Consider the following 18,885-nt stretch of genomic DNA (forward strand, 5'->3'; position numbering starts at 1 on the left):
GCAGCGCAATGAAGAACCGTTGCCCTAGAGAGGTTTACAAACTCACGCTGTAGACATGTGAAGCAGCTGCGCCAAACGTACATAAACTGCCCTGAACACTGTGCTAATACTTTTGTACAGTATGCTTATGTCTTTGTACTACTATCGTCGTTGTGGTCTTCACTCTAAACACTTGTTTGATGCAGCTCTCCATGCTACTCTATCCTGTGGAAGCCTCTCCTCTCCTAATAACTGCTGCAGCCTACATCCTTCTGAATTTCCTGACTGTATTTACCTCTTCATCTCCCTCTATGACTTTTACCTTCCACGCTTCCTTCCAGTACTAAAAGACAGTCTTCACTCCTTCCGATCTGATCATGTAAGTGTAGAAAAGTTGTGGAATGTTTTCAAAGAGATAGTATCAGCAGTAATTGAGAGATATAGACCACTTAAATTAATAAGTGATGGTACTGATTCCCCATGGTACACAAAACGGGTCAGATCATTGTTGCAGAAGCAACAAAAAAAGACACGCCAAATTTAAAAGAACGCAGAAACCCCAAGATTGGCAAAGGTTTACAGATGTTCGAAATATGGCGCGTACTTCAATGCGAGATGCTTTTAAAAATTTCCACAACGTAATTCTGTCTCGAAATCTGGCAGAAAACCCAAAGAGATTCTGGTCATACATAAAGCACACCAGTGGTAAGACACAATCAATATCTTAACTGCGCGATAACAACGGTGAAGTCACTGATGACAGTGCCACTAAAGCAGAGTTATTAAACACGGTTTCCCGAAACTCCTTCACCAAAGAAGACGAAGTAAATATTCCTGAATTCTAATCAAGAACAACTGTCAAGATGAGAAACATAGAAGTAGATATCCTCGGTGTAACAAAGCAGCTTAAATCACTTAATAAAGGCAAGGAATTCGGTCCAGATTGTATACCAGTCAGGTTCCTCTCAGAGTGTGCTGATAAAATAGCTCCATATTTAGCAATTATATATAACCACTCGCTCACAGAAAGATACGTACCTAAAGACTGGAAAATTGCTCGTCACACCAATATCCAAAAAGAGAAGTAGGAGTAATCCGCTGAATTACAGGCCTATATCACTAACGTCGATTTGCAGTAGGGTTTTAGAACATATACTGTATTCGAATATTATGAAGTACCTCGAAGAAAACGATTTATTGACATATAGTCAGCACGGATTCAGAAAATATCGTTCTTGTGAAACACAACTAGCTCTTTATACTCATGAAGTAATAATTGTTATCGACAGGGGATGTCAAATTGATTCCACATTTTTAGATTTCCAGAAGGCTTTCGACACCGTTCCTCATAAGCGCCTTCTAATCAAACTGCGTGCCTACGGAGTATCGCCTCAGTTGTGCGACTGGATTCGTGATTTCCTGTCACAAAGGTCACAGTTCGTAGTAACAGACGGAACGTCATCGAGTAAAACAGAAGTAATATCCGACGTTCCCCGAGGAAGTGTTATAGGCCCTCTATTGTTACTGATCTATATTAACGACATAGGAGACAATCTGAGTAGTCGTCGTAGATTGTTTGCCGATGATGCTGTCATTTATCGCATTGTAAAGTCATCAGATGATCAAAACGACTTACAAAATGACTTAGCTAAGATATCTGTATGGTGCGAAAAGTGGCAATTGACCCTGAATAAAGAAAAGAGCGAAGTTATTCACATGAACACTAAAAGAAATCAGCTAAATTTCGATTACGCGGTAAGTCACACAAATCTGAGGGCTGTAAATTCCACTAAATACTTATGGATTACAATTACAAATAACCTGAATTGGAACGATCACATAGATAATATTATGGGTAGAGCAAACCAAAGACTGCGATTCATTGGCAGAACACTTAGAAGGTGCAACAGGTCTACCAAAGAGACTGCTTACACTACGATTGTCCGCCCTGTTCTGGATTGCTGCTGTGCGGTGTGGGATCCGCATCAGGTGGGACTGACGGATGACATCGAAAAAGTACAAAGAAGGGCAGATGGTTTCGTATTATCGGAAATAGGGGAGATAGTGTCACAGACATGATACGTGAATTGGAGTGGCAACCATTAAAACAAAGGCGTTTTTCGTTGCGACGGGATCTTCTCATGAAATTTTAATCACCAGTTTTCTCCTCTGATTGCGAAAACATTCTGTTGGCACCCACCTACATAGGGAGAAATGATCATCACGATAAAATAAATCAGGGCTCGCACGGAAAAATTTAAGTGCTCGTTTTTCCCGCGTGCCGTTTGAGAGTGGAACGGTAGAGAGAAGCATGAAGGTGGTTCATTGAACCCTCTGCCAGGCACATTATTGTGAATAGCAGAGTAATCACGTAGATGTAGATGTAGATGGTAGTCCCTTGATGCCTCAGAACGTGTCCTACCAACCGATCCCTTCTTCTAGTCAGGTTGTGCCACAAATTTCTCTTCTCGCCAATTATATTCGGTCCCTCCTTATTAGTTACGTGGTCTACCCATGTAGTCTTCAGCATACTTCTGTAGCACCACATTTCAAAAGCTTCTGTTCTCTTCCTGTGTAAACTATATATCGTCGACGTTTCACTTCCATACATCGCTACACTCCATACAAATACTCTCAGAAAGGACTTCCTGACACTTAAATCTATACTCGATGTTAACAATTTTCTCTTCTTCAGAAACGCTTTCCTTGCCCCTGCCATTTTATATCCTCCCTACCTCAACCATCATCAGTTATTTTGCTTCCGAAACAGCAAAACTCATATACTACTTTAAGAGTCTTCTTGCCTAATCTAATTTCCTTAGCATCTCCTGATTTGATTCGATTACATTCTGTTGTCTTCGTTTTGCTTTGTTTGACCTTCATTTTAGATCCTCCTTTCAAGACACTGCCCATTCCATTCATCTGCTCTTCCAGGTCCTTTGCTGTCTCTGACATAATTACAATGTCATCGGCAAACGTCAAAGTTTTTATTTCTTCTCCCAGGACTTTAATTCCTACTCCAATTTTTTCTTTTGTTTCCTTTATTGCTTGCTCAATATACAGATTGAATAATACTGCTGATAGGCCACAATCCTTTCGTGCCTCTCGACTCTTATAACTGCCATCTTGTTTCTGTCTCTCATAACTGCCATTTGGTTTCTGTATAAATTGTAAATAGCCTTTCGCTGCCTGTGTTTTACATTTGCCACCTCTAGAATTTGAAAGAGAGTATTCCAGTCAACATTGTCAAAAGCTTTCTCTAAGTCTTCTTCGTAATTTAAAAAGTGTTCAGAAATTCATGAAACGAAATTTTTTCGATATTACACTACAAACGCAGTTCATTTTTTGTTCTCGTTTCGCGTAGAAAATTAACAAAATGAATACCCAGGCAATGCCATGTTCGTCAACCAGCTATTCTACAAAAACGGTTCTTAGAAATAAGCAGCACCAATTGTTTCACTTCTTCATGAGTTCGTGGTTTGATGAAGCACCTACCAAAGCTAGACATTTTAAACATCAAAGTGTTAAAAGAAAATCCTTTCTTTTTTTCTAAAGTTTAGTTAGCGCTAAAGTTATTGATGGTATGGAGGAGTGGGATAGGCTGAAAAGGACCACTGGCTAATACCTGATTTCGGTCAGGAGCAATGGTGTCAGACAGACTGGCAACTGCTGCTCTGGCGCGTGCACAAGACCCGATGGACACACGGAAAGGACAGAAAAAGGGAAACCACTGAGAGTAGCTGGTATGAACAGTCGAAGTGTGTTTCGTTAGGAACAAAATAAACATTCCGTTGCAAGAGAAACAAAAAAACTTTCGCTATAAACTCTTCTGCCTGGAAATATTGTGCCGTCTGTGGGCAGTATCCACAATAGCTTTGTGGGTCTTTCGTGTGCTACAGTCTCTGGTCACATCTGTGTTCGCTGCTTCGTTATTTTTTGGTGAAAAAGTGTTGAAGCGAAGACGAAAGATGTAGTTTATCCATTACGGATGTTTTAGAACCCGTGACTGTTTATTCAACGCAAATACATAAAACTGCAACCAGTCACTTTTCTCAAATAGTTGTTTATTCATTCCATGAACCGGTTTTTGAACCTTTTCAGGTTCGCCCCCGTTCGAAAACCGGTTCATGGAATGAATGAATAAATAACTACCTCAAAAAAGTGACTGGTTGCAGTTGTATGTATTCGCATACAAGATGAAAGAAATTTACAAATCATTACCGGCATTGCGGGATGTCATGGGAGATCAGTACAAAAACAGAAATAGCCAGTATGAATCGTGTGAGGAGTTGTTCACAAAATACTGGGAGTAGCAGTCTGCAGCCATGAACGGAGATGTTTTAAAGCTTTAATTATGGTTATGATTATGGGTTAAAGTATACAGTGAAATCACACAGGTAATGGGGTAGCGAAATGCACGTATACAGATGGTGGTAGTATCGTATAAGCAGGGCATAAAAGGGCAGTTCATTGTCAGAACTATCATTTATTCTTAGGTGATTCATATGAAAAGGCCTCCGACGTGATTACGGCAACACGACGACAGAATCTGAGCGCGGAATGGTAGCTGGAGCTAGACGCATGGGACATTCCATTTCGGAAATCGTTAGGGAATTCAGTATTCCGATATCCACAGTGTCAAGAGTGTTTCGAGAAAACCAAATTTCGGGCATTACCTCTCACCGCGGACAACACAGTGACCGCGGCCTTCACTTGCACAATAGCGTGCAGCGGCGTTTGCGTAGAGTCATCAGTGCTAATAGACAAGCGACAGCGCGTGAAATAAACGCAGAAATCAATCTGGGGCGCACGACGAACGCATCCGTTAGGACAGGGCGACGAAACATGCTGTTAATGGGTTATGGCAGCGGCCGACCGACGCTTGTACCATTGCTAACAGCAAGACATCGCCTGCACCGCTTCTCCTGTGCTCGTGACCATGTCGGTTGAACCCTGGACGACTGGAAAACCGTGGCCTAGTCACATGAGATCCGATTTAAGTCGGTAAAAGCTGACTCTTGGGTTCGAGTGTGTCACAGACCCAGCAAAGCAATGGACGAAGTTGTCAAAAAGGCATTGTGGAAGCTGGTGGAGGCTCAATAATGGTGTGGGCTGTATTTACGTGTAATGGACTGGGTCCTCAGGTCCAAATGAACCGATCATTGACCAGAAACAGTTACGTTCGGCTACTTGGAAACCATTTGCAGCCATTCATGGACTTCAAGTACCCAAGCACTGATGTCATGTCACCGGGCAACAATTGTTCGCGATTGATTTGAAGATAATTCTGAACAGTTCGAGCAAATGAGTTGGCCATCCACATCGCCCAAAGTCAATCCCTTCGAACCTTTATGGGACGTAATCAAGAGGTCAGTCCGTGCAAGACATCCTGCACCAGAAACACTCTCACAATTGCCGGCCAGAGTGGCCGTGCTGTTCTAGGCGCTACAGTCTGGAGCCGAGCGACCGCTACGGTCGCAGATTCGAATCCTGCCTCGGGCATGGATGTGTGTGATGTCCTTAGGTTTGTTAGGTTTAATTAGTTCTAAGTGGGCGGCTGTAGAGGCAGCGTGGCTCAATATTTCTGCACAGGACTTTCAACAACTTGTTGAGTCCATGCCACGTCAAGTTGCTGCACTACTCCGCACTAAAGGTGATCCGAGACGATATTCAAAATGGTTCAAATGCCTCTGAGCACAATGGGACTTAACATCTGAGGTCATCAGTCCCCCTAGACTTACAACTATTTAAACCTAACTAACCTAGGGACATCACACACATCCATGCCCTAGGCAGGATTCGAACCTGCGACCGTAGCAGCAGCGCGGTTCCGGATTGAAGGGCCTAGAACCGCTTGGCCACAACGGCCGGAGACACGATATTAGCAGCTTTCCGCCTTAGTGTATATATTTATGTACGTGAATTCCATATATTATCGCATGACATGTGTTCATAATTACGTCTCAAATACTATGAAATAAAACTGCACTTGTAAATGTCAGACCTTCGGGAGAACTGCCAGTAGCAATGTCTCGTAGCACAAGAGAATCACGCTGATTTAGAGGAAATGACTCCATCAATGACGTCATTGGTGTGAGGACAGACTTCATTTTTATTCATTCAACCTCAGTTCTGTCAACAAATTTTCGTAGGTGAATCTTCGATGCTCTTTATACCAATTTCTCATCCACCTTCATTTTTTATCTGCTCGGCTCAGAGTGGAGCAATTTTTACGGCAGCAGGCTTTCGATCCTCCAACATGATGAACCCGACTAAATGACGCACGGTATCTACATCTACATTTATACTCCGAAAGCCACCAAACGGTGTGTGGCGGAGAGCACTTTACGTGTGACTGTCATTAACTCCCTTTCCTGTTCCAGTCGCGTATGGTTCGCGGGAAGGACGACTGCCGGAAAGCCTCCGTGCGCGCTCGAATCTCTCTAATTTTACACTCGTGATCTCCGCGGGAGGTGCAAGTAGGGGGAAGCAATATATTCGATACATCATCCAGAAACGCACCCTCTCGAAACCTGGACAGCAAGCTACACCGCGATGCAGAGCGCCTCTCTTGCAGAGTCTGCCACTTGAGTTTGCTAAACATCTCCGTATCGCTATCACGCTTACCAAATAACCCTGTGACGAAACACGTCGCTCTTCTTTGGATCTTCTCTATTTCCTCTGTCAACCCGACCTGGTACGGATCCCACACTGATGAGCAATACTCAAGTAGAGGTCTAACGAGTCTTTTGCAAGCCACCTCCTTTGTTGATGGACTACATTTTCTAAGGACTCTCCCAATGAATCTCAACTTGGCACCCGCCTTACCAACAATTAATTTTATATGATAATTCCACTTCAAATCGTTCCGTACGCATACTCCCAGATATTTTACAGAAGAAACTGCTACCAGTGTTTTTTCCGCTATCATATAATCATACAATAAAGGATCCTTTTTTTGTATGTATTGCACATTTTTATTGAGATGTCCAGGGAGAACTTCAGTAATATCTACAGGTGATAAAGAACGAAACGGCTGAACACTTTTGCGTCTGAGTGTAACGACAGTCAGTCTTCATTGGAATATGCGCTCTTCGTGTCCATTCGCTCTTCTGTTTCACTACAGATAAAGTGCAACTGTTCCCATTTCTACTGGGAATGCAGAGCATGTGAGGGGCCTGTTCATGCTTTGCCACATCGAAGCGCAACACAGAGGTTTTGTAATTATCTACCCAATTAATGAATTCTAAAGAGAGATGTCCTTGAACAGAAATTGCGCTCAGGTCGGAAATCTGTTTTTCTTGATATGAATCTCTGAAATTTACTAGTAAGATGCCTAATGCTCACTACGCTACAACATGAGTATCCAAAGTTAACAGGCCTGCCAACAGCTTTTCATTTATTTGTAACACAAGGAGCAGCTGAAGCCATAAACTGATTACAAAAGATTTCAGAAATACACACCTACAAAATCACGCGTATCACAGTTCATGTGTGTATAACGCTTTTTATTCTTCCACATTAAACAAATTGTACAAATTACAGTCACAGATCAATTTACAAACATTTTATTCTGTTCTTCTTTGTTTTGCTCCCAGAGTCGCGATTTCTCAAGTCCACCGATCTTAACCCCTATATCGAAATGTACCATACGCTCCTTTCTTACCGACTACCTTGGGCAACATGAGTTACTTTGCTTGCTGTGCATTTTTCTGGCAGGAGCTTATAAAACAAGAAGCGCTTCGCCTGCATATTGTTATTCTAGTGTTGTGGTACTAAAAATGGTTATTAAAACGAAACTTGAAATGAGTGGATGATAGTTTACTACCAGGAGGATAAGTGATACGATTGTCAACTAAATCTGAGTTGTATTTAAAATAATATTAGTAACAGAATATTACAGTTTTGGCACACTGGCCCAAGGGTAATCACTACATATCCTGTCGTGGCAGCCAATCAGATTACCCGACAACTAAACTGGTGCAGTTTCTTGTGGAATCGGTACCCAATTCCAATGTCACACACCAACTAGTGGGTTTCTCAACTGATTTGTACACTCAAGCTCGGGGGTATGTACTGCAGTAACACTGAAAGTCTAAGAGCCGCTTTATAGCTCACATTCGTGTTCTCATTTGAGAGAGCCCTAGGCCGGCATTGCGCTGTCATATGTCTTTGTCAAAGTTGGTATGTCAAATATATATGTCAAAGACTTTTGACAGTGTAACAGGGAACTTTGTCAAATATCGCCTTTCGTGAAAGAAATGTGACGAAACTTAGACCCTCGCTGTAGATTTGGTCATAAAACTAGTTTGTCTTCTGTTCAATGCAGTGTGAAACGTAACCACTTGGAGCGCTGGCGTCGCTACAGATATTTGACGCCTCCGTAGTGTGTATGGCTTCAAAATTGGTGTGTTTCTTCGACTCTTTCGTAAAAAAAAAAAAAAAAAAAAAATATATATATATATATATATATATATATATATATATATATATATATATATATATAAAAATAAAAAGAAATTGGGGTGGAGGGTGAGCAAGGGGTTCAGTGGATGCTATTAATCGTGCACTGATGGGCAGGTAGAATATGCTGCAGGAGACTTTATATCCACAATCACAGCTTTTACCATCCACCTCTACATCTGGAAACATCCAGGTAGCTTTTTACCAAGCTGGTATAGAGGTGTCACACTATAAAATAATAATTTTGTTCTTAGCTTTCCATTCAGTTTTGTCTATTCTTGAACTCTGCATGCCACAAGTTAAGAAGCATTTCATCTATTTCGTACTTGTTGTTAATTTTGTAGTTGCTAGAGCACTACTCCTATTAATTAAATCATTCAAAAATAAAAATAGTTCATATTGCCCATATAGTGTACTAAACATTTATTTACCTTCAGATATTCCCCCTTCAGTGCTTTATAAATCGCTTCACACGTTTCTGCAAGTATTTTGGTTAATGTGCGTTGTGGTATTCGAGAGCTATATTGTAAACTAGAGTAGCTCCCTTCTGAATCAAGAAATCGAAGCGTCACAGTAAGCCTGTCTACTACACATACAGCATTTCTCAAGTGAGTATTCTGTCTTGTAATATGAGAAGCCCCTTTCTGAGCAAATGTTGAAATGCACTCCCATCCATTTGTAAGTAATTTATGTAGGGCTTGACGTCCTCCACTTGCAGCTCTCGTAATAAGTTTTGCTGAATGCTTTTACTATCTGGAAGTAATACTCAAGGCTTCGCCCAAGTATGTTTCCTTTTTTTGCTGCCGCTTTTCTTCCAAATGCGTATACAATGCAATTGTGGTACAAGCAACTTCAGCATATAGTAACAAGTAGTTGTTGTCCGCCATCTTTAAGTCTGACGTTAGAGATCTTTCTCAAAGAAATTTGACGAATATTTGATCATGTTGCTTTGTCGAAGAAATATGATGGTGTAACACCGGCCTTACGCTTGCGCTTAAAAGATAAGGAGGTTCCGCCCCCCACCACCCCCTCCCCACCCCCTGCAGCACTACCCCTTGCGTTTGCGCTCTCTGCGAAGCTCAGCTCTCAGAGTTCCCGTGGGAGGACGACGCTCGGTCCCGGCCGTTGTTCCTGGAACAGCCTGCGCCACCTGCGAGGCAGACGGCGGCTCCAGACACGACAGGTCGGAGAATAGGGTGGGAATTGCAAACAAAGCAGCGCGACAGTAAAACGCGGGGTGGGAGGGAGGGCGGCTGTACTCGTGTCCCCGAGAAAAAAAAAAAAAAAATCGTTACCGCGTTCTCCTAAGAGCGATTCTGTTCTCGGTACTCCGGCAGTGACAGAATAAATATTACAGTGCATTCCGACGGTGTTACCATTTGCATTTCATTTCAGAAATGTCGAAAGGCAATAAGAAGTACGAAAATGTAGCTAACAAAAAGCGAATGCAGGGCACTTTCATTCGAGCGGTGTCCACTTGCTGCTGCTCTTGCGTACTGTTTCACACTGACAGAAAAAAGGAGGAAGACCAGGGTTCAACGACCCGTCGACGACATGATCACTGCAGGCGGAGCGTCGGCTCTGTTTCGAAAAGGAAATGGCCGTGTCCTTTCCAAAGAGACCGTCACAGCACTTACGTTCATTAGTCTCGGAAAATACAAGAGGTGTACCGCACGTTACATAAACCGTCCTAAAGCGAAGGGCTTTGCTAGGAACGGGGCTGTCAGAGGTGGAAAACGCCTGTCTCTCTTCACCTTTTTAACTGTGGTCCCCTGCAGTTGCACAGGACCTACAGTTTCACCGGAAACCTCAGACGCAATGTGTCGGCCGAGATACGAAGCGTCGCCCTCTCAACCACGAGTCCAGTGCGCGCATCCCTGCGACATCTCGCTTTGTGGATTTCACAATGGAACAACTGAAAACGGAACAATCTGGTGACGAGATTTCCCTGGGGTGGTTAATTATGCATTTTATACGTATATATTTTCTATGTTTCCTGAAATATGTGAGTTTGTGTGTATGTACGTGTTGTACACTAATATTTTATGTTAAATGAGTATTACGCCCATCGAGATTAGTACCTGTATAAAATCAGAGAAACAAACAGTAGATGGACAGTGAGTACAGAGAGAGAGTAACAGCGTGAGTACACCTGAACATCGAATGTATGAAAGTGAGCATTCGAATGACGCAGGGGCTATCAGCTAGAGAGAAAGAAGTATAAACGTGGAGTACAGAACGTGTGATTCCAAGTGATTAAAATTCTTGAGATTCAGCGAGGGATTTATGATAATGGAGGTGATGAGAGAATGCGGCCGTTTAATGAAGTAATGATTAATAATAATACTTTTGTGAAGGCATGACACATATAATTGATTTATGTGTCTTTGCTGTTTACTAAAATATTGCCGGCCGCTATAGCCAAGCGGTTCTAGGCACTACAGTCTGGAACCGGGCTGCTGCTACGGTCGCAGGTTCGAATCCTGCTTCGGGCATCGATGTGTGGCATGTTCTTAGGTTAGTTAGGTTTAAGTAGTTCTAAGTCTAGGTGACTGATGACCCCGGATGTTAAGTCCTATAGTGCTTAGAGCCATTTGAACCATTTGAATAAAATGTTGTGTCCCTACAGTTATGTATTGTGATCAATATTGAAAGGTGGCTACACTGAGCCACAGCGCCAGAGATTGCGCCAAAGAGTATTATTCAGCCGCCTCCACTGGCAGTGCCTGTCGGGGTCTCGTAGTAGTCAGTGCTTGTGGAGAACTCGTGGGAGTCAGTGTTTGTAGAGATGTGCTAGTAGGCAGTGCTTGCTGAAATGTGATATTGGAGAGTTCTGGTTGAGATGTGGTAGTAGCGAGTCGGTGTGGAGAGATTGTAATGTTTAGAGTGCATTTCATCAATATAAACGAAGGTAAAAAAAAAAAAAAAATTCTTTTCTCTCTCATTATTTCAGTGTCCTAAATAATGCGTCATTACAGGTTCAGTCAACAAAGCATCTGGCGTGTGTTCTTGTATTAGAGTGTAAATCTGGGTTTCTTGCGCAATTATAGTATTTCTAATTTTTTTCTATCACGTCAGTATAAATGGTATTGGAAATTTCTTGTCTTGTTGAAGAAGAACCGTGCCAGATGTGTACGTTGAGTCACACTCCCACACACAGAACAATTACACTTGTGCTTTGGTTTCGTAGGTTTTATAGTTGCTGGGGACTTAATTAATTAATTGTGTTAAGAGGAAATTTTCATTTCATTCTTTGTTGTTGTTCTGTGCAGTCAGATTGCGTACTAAAACTAGTCAGGGCCAACCGTTTACGAGACTTGCGTAATCGGACAGACAGATACGAACGAAAAATAAAAATTATTTTCAAATTTAATAATAATTAAGCCCCCATGCACGTGGCGACCGCTGCTTCGGATCGTCCCTTGGAATCTTCTGATTGTAAAAATAGTAGACAGTAGTATTGTTGTAGTAATTTGTAGTTTAGTAATTGTAGTCTATATTGCATGTGTAGATTTGGTAATTGTCATTCTTCTAACGGTATTTTTTTTTCAGAATTTAATTTTGTTGTCTTGCATACGCGTTTGACAATTTAGTGCAATTATTTCAATTGTTCGATTAATAGTATTTGAGGGAAATATTTCGTGTGAATGGTAGTGTTGAAGATGAGGAGTCATTGTGTGTAATTTTCGTACAGTGACGAATTTTTTATGTTTTGTAAATGATTACGCGGTCAATGAAACAGGCAAAAATGATGAATAGTCAGAATAACGAAATTGTTGACATGGCGAACTCGCCAACACAGGATAACAGTATGATGAATAATGGTGTTGAAAACAATTTAATAAGCAGGGAAAATAGTCCGGAAACAGTTCAAAATTTTTCACAATCGAAAAATTCTCAGATTCCGTGGTTAACGACAGAAGAAATGGAGCAGTTGATGGGTGCTATGCTGGATTTGGGATCTGAATTAAAAGCATATGGGGAAACAATGGGAACACGGTTAGACTCACTGGGATCACAGTTACAATCTGAATTAAAAACAGAAATAGGAACAATTAAAACCGAGATGAAAGCAGTGGGATCACAGTTACGATCTGAATTAGAAACTGATATGGGAACAATGACAACACGGTTAGACTCACGAACAGGGACATGTTTCAAATACATGAAAGACGAATCAAATAAAGAAATTAGAGAAGAAGTGCAACCGATTTTGAATTCCCACAATAATAGATTAATTGCAGTAGAGATTAGACAAAGGGAACTGGATAGAGAACAGGAAGAAAGAGATCGTGTGGTAGTGTAGAAATTTTCAGAGTTAAATTTACAACTTGCGCACGATAAGGAGGAGATGTTTGAGAGAATCGAGGAATCCGTAGCAAATGACAGATTAAATAACCTAACACAACAATATGAAGAGTTAACTACTAAATGTGACAATACTGAAACCCGAGTCGCGACACTTACAGAAGACGTAAATAAACAGAGAGAACAAATAGGTGATTTATCGGAAAGAGTTGAGGAGATTTCAGACAAATTGACAAATCTTAGTTTAAATGGGGACAGAGATTCAGATGATACAGCACCATTGCCATTTGCAGAAACCAAAGAGTACCAGAACATAAATAGGCATGTTGGAAATCAGGGAAAATTTAATGAACGCATGAAAAGGGAATTTGAGGCATTACGAAAGCAAGTCAAGCAAATTGAAGGCGAAATCGTAGGAAAAGATAGCAGAAGAAATTTAGAATCACAGGTAGCAGAGGGGTTTGAAGAAAGTAATTTGTTTCGTGTACGGGATGCAACAAGAGAGCGCCAGGCGCTTGAATTTAACAATAATCGTCATTGTGACTGGGACAGACGCGGTAGGTCTTTGTCGCCACGAGGCGAAAACTTTGACTATAAACACTTTTTGACTGTTCGGAAATTTAAGACCTTCCGCAATTCTAAGAATGACATACATCCATGTTCATGGTTAGATCAATTCATGTACGCACTTCCGCCAAATTTGCCACTAAGTCACAAACTTGAAATTATGTGCGGCTATTAAAGTCCTCAGGGGATTCACGACTCTAAGTGAATATGTGCCGTAGCGAGCATAGGGCCCCGAGCTGTAGTGGTGCTATTTCTCTTTTAGTTTTCTGTACCGCTGCCTACTCTTTTACTATTCTTTGCATCTGTCAAACCAACTCTTCTACTATCTACTATCAATCTATCTAGAGAGTAAGTAAACAATAACCTGATATGACTAATTTACCCAAAGGAGATTTCGGAAATTACCGTTTGGACTTACTGTACCTTCAGCAGCATTCATTCCTAGTTTAAACGAAATTTTACCTGTTTATCTTCGTGACAATATTACTTCATATGTTGACGATATTCTTATTGCTAAACATTCTTGGAGTGAGCACAACAAAATTTTGGATTCATTATTACGTATTTTTGCAAGAGTTGGCATTACAGTGAATTTAGAAAAATCTGAATTTGGTCATTCTCAGGTGAAATTTCTTGGTCACATTATTTCTACAGAAGGTATTCTTCCTGATCCAGAAAAATTAGACGCTATTCGTAATTATGCTGTCCCTACCACGAAACGTGAGGTTCGTAGTTTCCTTGGTGTCTGTAATTTTCTTAGACGCTTTGTTAGATTGGACGATTTGGCCACACTTCGTTTTTGCGAACTATCTGGAAAGTTCTTTTTAAACGAAAATCGGTCGACAACTCTGTTTGGTTAGTTTGTATTCCTGATGAGTGGGTTAATAAGCTGATTTGGTATACGCATTTCAGTTATGCACACTTTGGTCCCAGAAAATGCTTTCATAAATTACGGGAAAATTACTACTTCAGTAATATGGAAAAACGTATTCGATCTGTTCTGGCCAAATGCAAATTATGTCAAAAGGCTAAGCCGCCAACAATTTCTCACAGAGCACCGTTGTTTCCTATCATTCCAGCGAAATTAAAGGACATGGCTGCAGTTGATTTGTTCAGTCCAGTGGTTCGTTCTACTAATGGTTTTGCGTACATTTTCGTAGCAGTGGAGTTGACATCAAAATATGTGTGTTTTACACCGTTACGCAAAGCAACAGCTCGTTCAGTATCTAATGCCTTCATTAACCATTTTCTTAAAGAAGTTGGTCATGTTGATAAGGTTATATCAGATAATGGAGCACAGTTTCGTTCTAAAATTTGGCTTCGTACTCTACGGCGTCGTAAAATTAAACCAATTTTCATTTCACTTTTTCACCCTCAATCTAACGCTTCAGCGAGATGGATGAAGGAAATTAATAAATTGTGTCGTCTTTATTGTCATCAGAATCACAGAACGTGGGATCAGTATCTTCATATTTATCAAAACATTCTGAATCAACTTCCTAATGACTCAACTTCTTTACCGCCTATTCTGATATTAAAAAACAAAGTACCGACAAATCGCATATCTGAGATCGTTCCTTTTCCGCCTTCACGGAAACTGCGTCATTCTGAAGTTGTCAACCTGGCTCTACAAAATATTGCAATTGCGGCTGCTAGAAGAGAGAAATCAGCTAAGCGTCCTGGTCGTTTAAATACCTTGTCAGTTGGTCAAAAGGTGTTAATTAAGTCTCATCGTTTGTCTCATAAAGGAAAAGGCTTGTGTCGCAAATTTTTTCTGCTTTATAACGGTCCATATAGAATTCGCAAAATTATTCATGATAACACTGTCGAAGTAGGAACTCTTAAATCACGACGCTCTAAGGGAATACATCATATATCTAACGTTAAAATTTTTGTGGAATGACATACTTGTGAGAAACTAACAGCTACATGTAAACATGCAGAGAATACAATGATACCGCGCTGTGTTTTGGCGGCGGCACATATTCAAAGCAACAGTCAAGTCTGCGCGCCGCACAAGGCAGTCGTTGACCGCAAACAATTGCTTCCTACGTCACGCGCCTACAGCTGATCGAGCGCTCAGTGCGAATGCACTGACAGCTGTAAACAAATACACAGTTTAATTTCTCCGATTAAATTCAGTATAAAGCTATAGTGACTTGATGAATTACGTTATTAACATTCAGTATTTTTCAGGATACGGTTGTATAAAATATTTAAGAACTTCAGGTAAATTCTGTGTGTCTCCGACGTTAAGAGGACTTGATATCGAGAAAATTTTCAGGAAGAATGTAATTTCGAAGAAGAAACTAATAAACTAAAAAAGGTAACTGTTAATTGAGTTCATTTTTCAAGTAACATATTTCCACTTAGGTACGTACTTTAGACGCAATTTGCTGCTCGCAATTACGGGATTCATACTTTGTGCTAATTTCATGTTCTATGAATTTACTTGTGAAGCGACGTGCTTGCGTACGTTAACTGATTTTGACAATGATTATTAATGAACTGGGTTGTAACTTGTGTATATTATGCATCGCTTGGCTGCATTGCTTTTTCACTGATGTCATACTTTTCTATTATGTGCCTGCTGTGCTTATTTATTTAAATTATAATTGTCACCTGATTAGTTGTGCTGATATGTGTGTAAGTTATACTTTGTGATTTATCTGCTTGCGCCTTCATGTTTACTTATTAAGATTACATATGAACATTTATTTGCTTATGCTGATATGATGCTAATGACCTGTTTATTACGTAAGATAACATATTTGCTGCCTTGCTTATGGATTGCATATTTATACATTTCTGTTTGTTGTCATAACTACTCTTTAATTTGGTATATAGAAGTGCTGATATACTGTGTATGAACATAGAGTTTAGGTCACACTGTTGTATTAATTATAGATTGTTCGCTTGGCAGAGAATTGTTGTAAGAATTGTGCTGCATCCACTTGTTGACATTCTGTTCTCTACTGCTATATTTACTCGCTATTGCATGTTTTGCTTACGCTCAGTGCCTTATATTTTTAAGATAAGAAAATGAACTGCTATAATTCGACATAAACGACATTAGTACAAGAAACTTCATAGAAGTCACATGAGCTGAGGTTTTATGAAAGCTGTATAAATTTATGCTAATAGGAAGGAAGCTAACGACATGACATACCAAAACAAGGTTTAAACCATTGACAGTTATTACACTGCATTTTTCGTGAGCAGTAGAAATAGGAAGTGACACTTGACACAAGAAATACTCCACATGTTTGCTTCTGCCTTAATTCTTGAAGTGGTGTACACACTGTGAAATATTATGATCATTCACACTCCGTAATCGTACTTAATTACTGAAAGTTATTCGAACTAAAGCCTGTTAGAGGTCATGTATGCATTTCTTTTATTTAATGATGGACAGAAGATTTGGGTCAGATGGATTACACAGAGGTTGTGTGTTGACAGTGTGTCTTCGGATTGTATGGGATGATGAGGTTTGCATTAGGATTTTATCTGTACTTGTTCGAGGAAAGAGTTGTTATGGAAGTGAAATGATATTGGTGCTAAGGTTTATATGTATCGACGTATTGATGAGGTATTATTGAGGTATTATTGAGATTATATGAAGTTGATGATTATTGGAGTTTTTGTGGACAAGAGGTAAGGTAAATGATATTGATGATAAGATTTATATGTATCGACGTAAGAGGTATTATTGAAGTGTTGAGATTATGTGATGCTGATGATTATTGGAGTTTTGGTGGATAAGAGGTGAAGTAAGTGAGGTGCATATTTTTTTTGTTGGTCTATATGGAACAAGGAGGATGAAGATAGCAGACTAGAACACTAAAGTGGAAGGAAGATTGTCTACACACACTTTGTTAAATCACTAAGCAGTATATATAATTTATTTTTTTTTTTTTTTTGAGAGAGGAAGTAATTGCATATCTTGGCACACTGACAGTTGTTCAGCAACAGTACATTTGATTTGGCTTGGCAAACATTGGTCTTGACATGATGACTATGACGTTGACTTAACTATTATTGACTGTTATACATTGCTGCCACTACTACTTGATACACATGATGAACATCAAATTTTGACAGAATTGCATTTACACAGTTAACACTATTCAATTACACAGTAGTACTTAAAGTGGATGAAAGATGAGTGAGTGTGTTTTGTGTGTTTTCCTTTCCTAATCCTACCCACCTATCTCCTAAATATTATTTTATTTGTTTGTAGTGGCTTGCACTGACACTCATAAATGTTATAGGTTTACTGATATTTGAGTATTTGTAATAGTTAATATGACAATCATCTGATATCATTTGTGTGTTTATTAGAATTTATATGTTTAGTGTGTAAAAGCATTTGTATGTGTATTCAAACTATTGTTCATGCCTGAACTGTCTGATTAGTGATAGTGAATATTATGGACTGTTACCTGCACTTTTTCAACATAATGGGTGCCACTTAGAAATGATTAATTTCTGCTGATGAACTGTGTGATTAGGATAGTGAATATTATGGACTGTTACTTGTACATTTTCTACATGATTGGTGCCACTAGGACATGTTTAATTTCTGCTTATAAACTCTGATGAACAGTGTGATCAGTGATAGTGAATATCATGGACTGCTCTCTGGACCTGCTCATCATTGCTAGGTGCAACTGATGGACTGCTTCTACTGAAATAATGTCACTTGTTGCTGTCTGCACCTGCTCAACATTGCTGGGTGCCACGGATGGACTGCTTTTTACTGAAATAATGTGACTTGTTGCTGTGTGTACCTGCTCAACTTTACTGGGTGCCACTGATGAACTGCTTCTACTGAAATAATGTCACTTGTTGCTGTGTGTACCTGCTCAACACTACTGGGTGCCACTGATGGACTGCTTCTACTGAAATGATGTCACTTGTTGCTGTGTGTACCTGTTCAACATTGCTGGGTGCCACAGATGGAACTGCTTCTACTGAAATAATGTCACTTGTTGCTGTCTGCACCTGTTCAACATTGCTGGGTGCCACTGATGGAACTGCTTCTATTGAAATGATGTCACTTGTTGGTGTCTGCACCTGTTCAACAATGCTGGGTGTCACTATTGGAACTGCTTCTACTGACATAATGTCACTTGTTGGTGTCTGCACCTGTTCAACATTACTGGGTGCCACTGATGTACTGCTTCTACTGAAATGATGTCACTTGTTGGTGTTTGCACCTGTTCAACATTGCTGGGTGCCACTGATGGAACTGCTTCTATTGAAATGATGTCACTTGTTGGTGTCTGCACCTGTTCAACAATGCTGGGTGTCACTAATGGAACTGCTTCTACTGACATAATGTCACTTGTTGGTGTCTGCACCTGTTCAACATTACTGGGTGCCACTGATGTACTGCTTCTACTGAAATGATGTCACTTGTTGGTGTTTGCACCTGTTCAACATTGCTGGGTGCCACTGATGGAACTGCTTCTATTGAAATGATGTCACTTGTTGGTGTCTGCACCTGTTCAACAATGCTGGGTGTCACTAATGGAACTGCTTCTACTGACATAATGTCACTTGTTG

The sequence above is a fragment of the Schistocerca americana genome, chromosome 6 (assembly GCF_021461395.2).
Source record: "Schistocerca americana isolate TAMUIC-IGC-003095 chromosome 6, iqSchAmer2.1, whole genome shotgun sequence".
In the NCBI taxonomy this organism is placed as follows: Eukaryota; Metazoa; Arthropoda; class Insecta; order Orthoptera; family Acrididae; genus Schistocerca; species Schistocerca americana.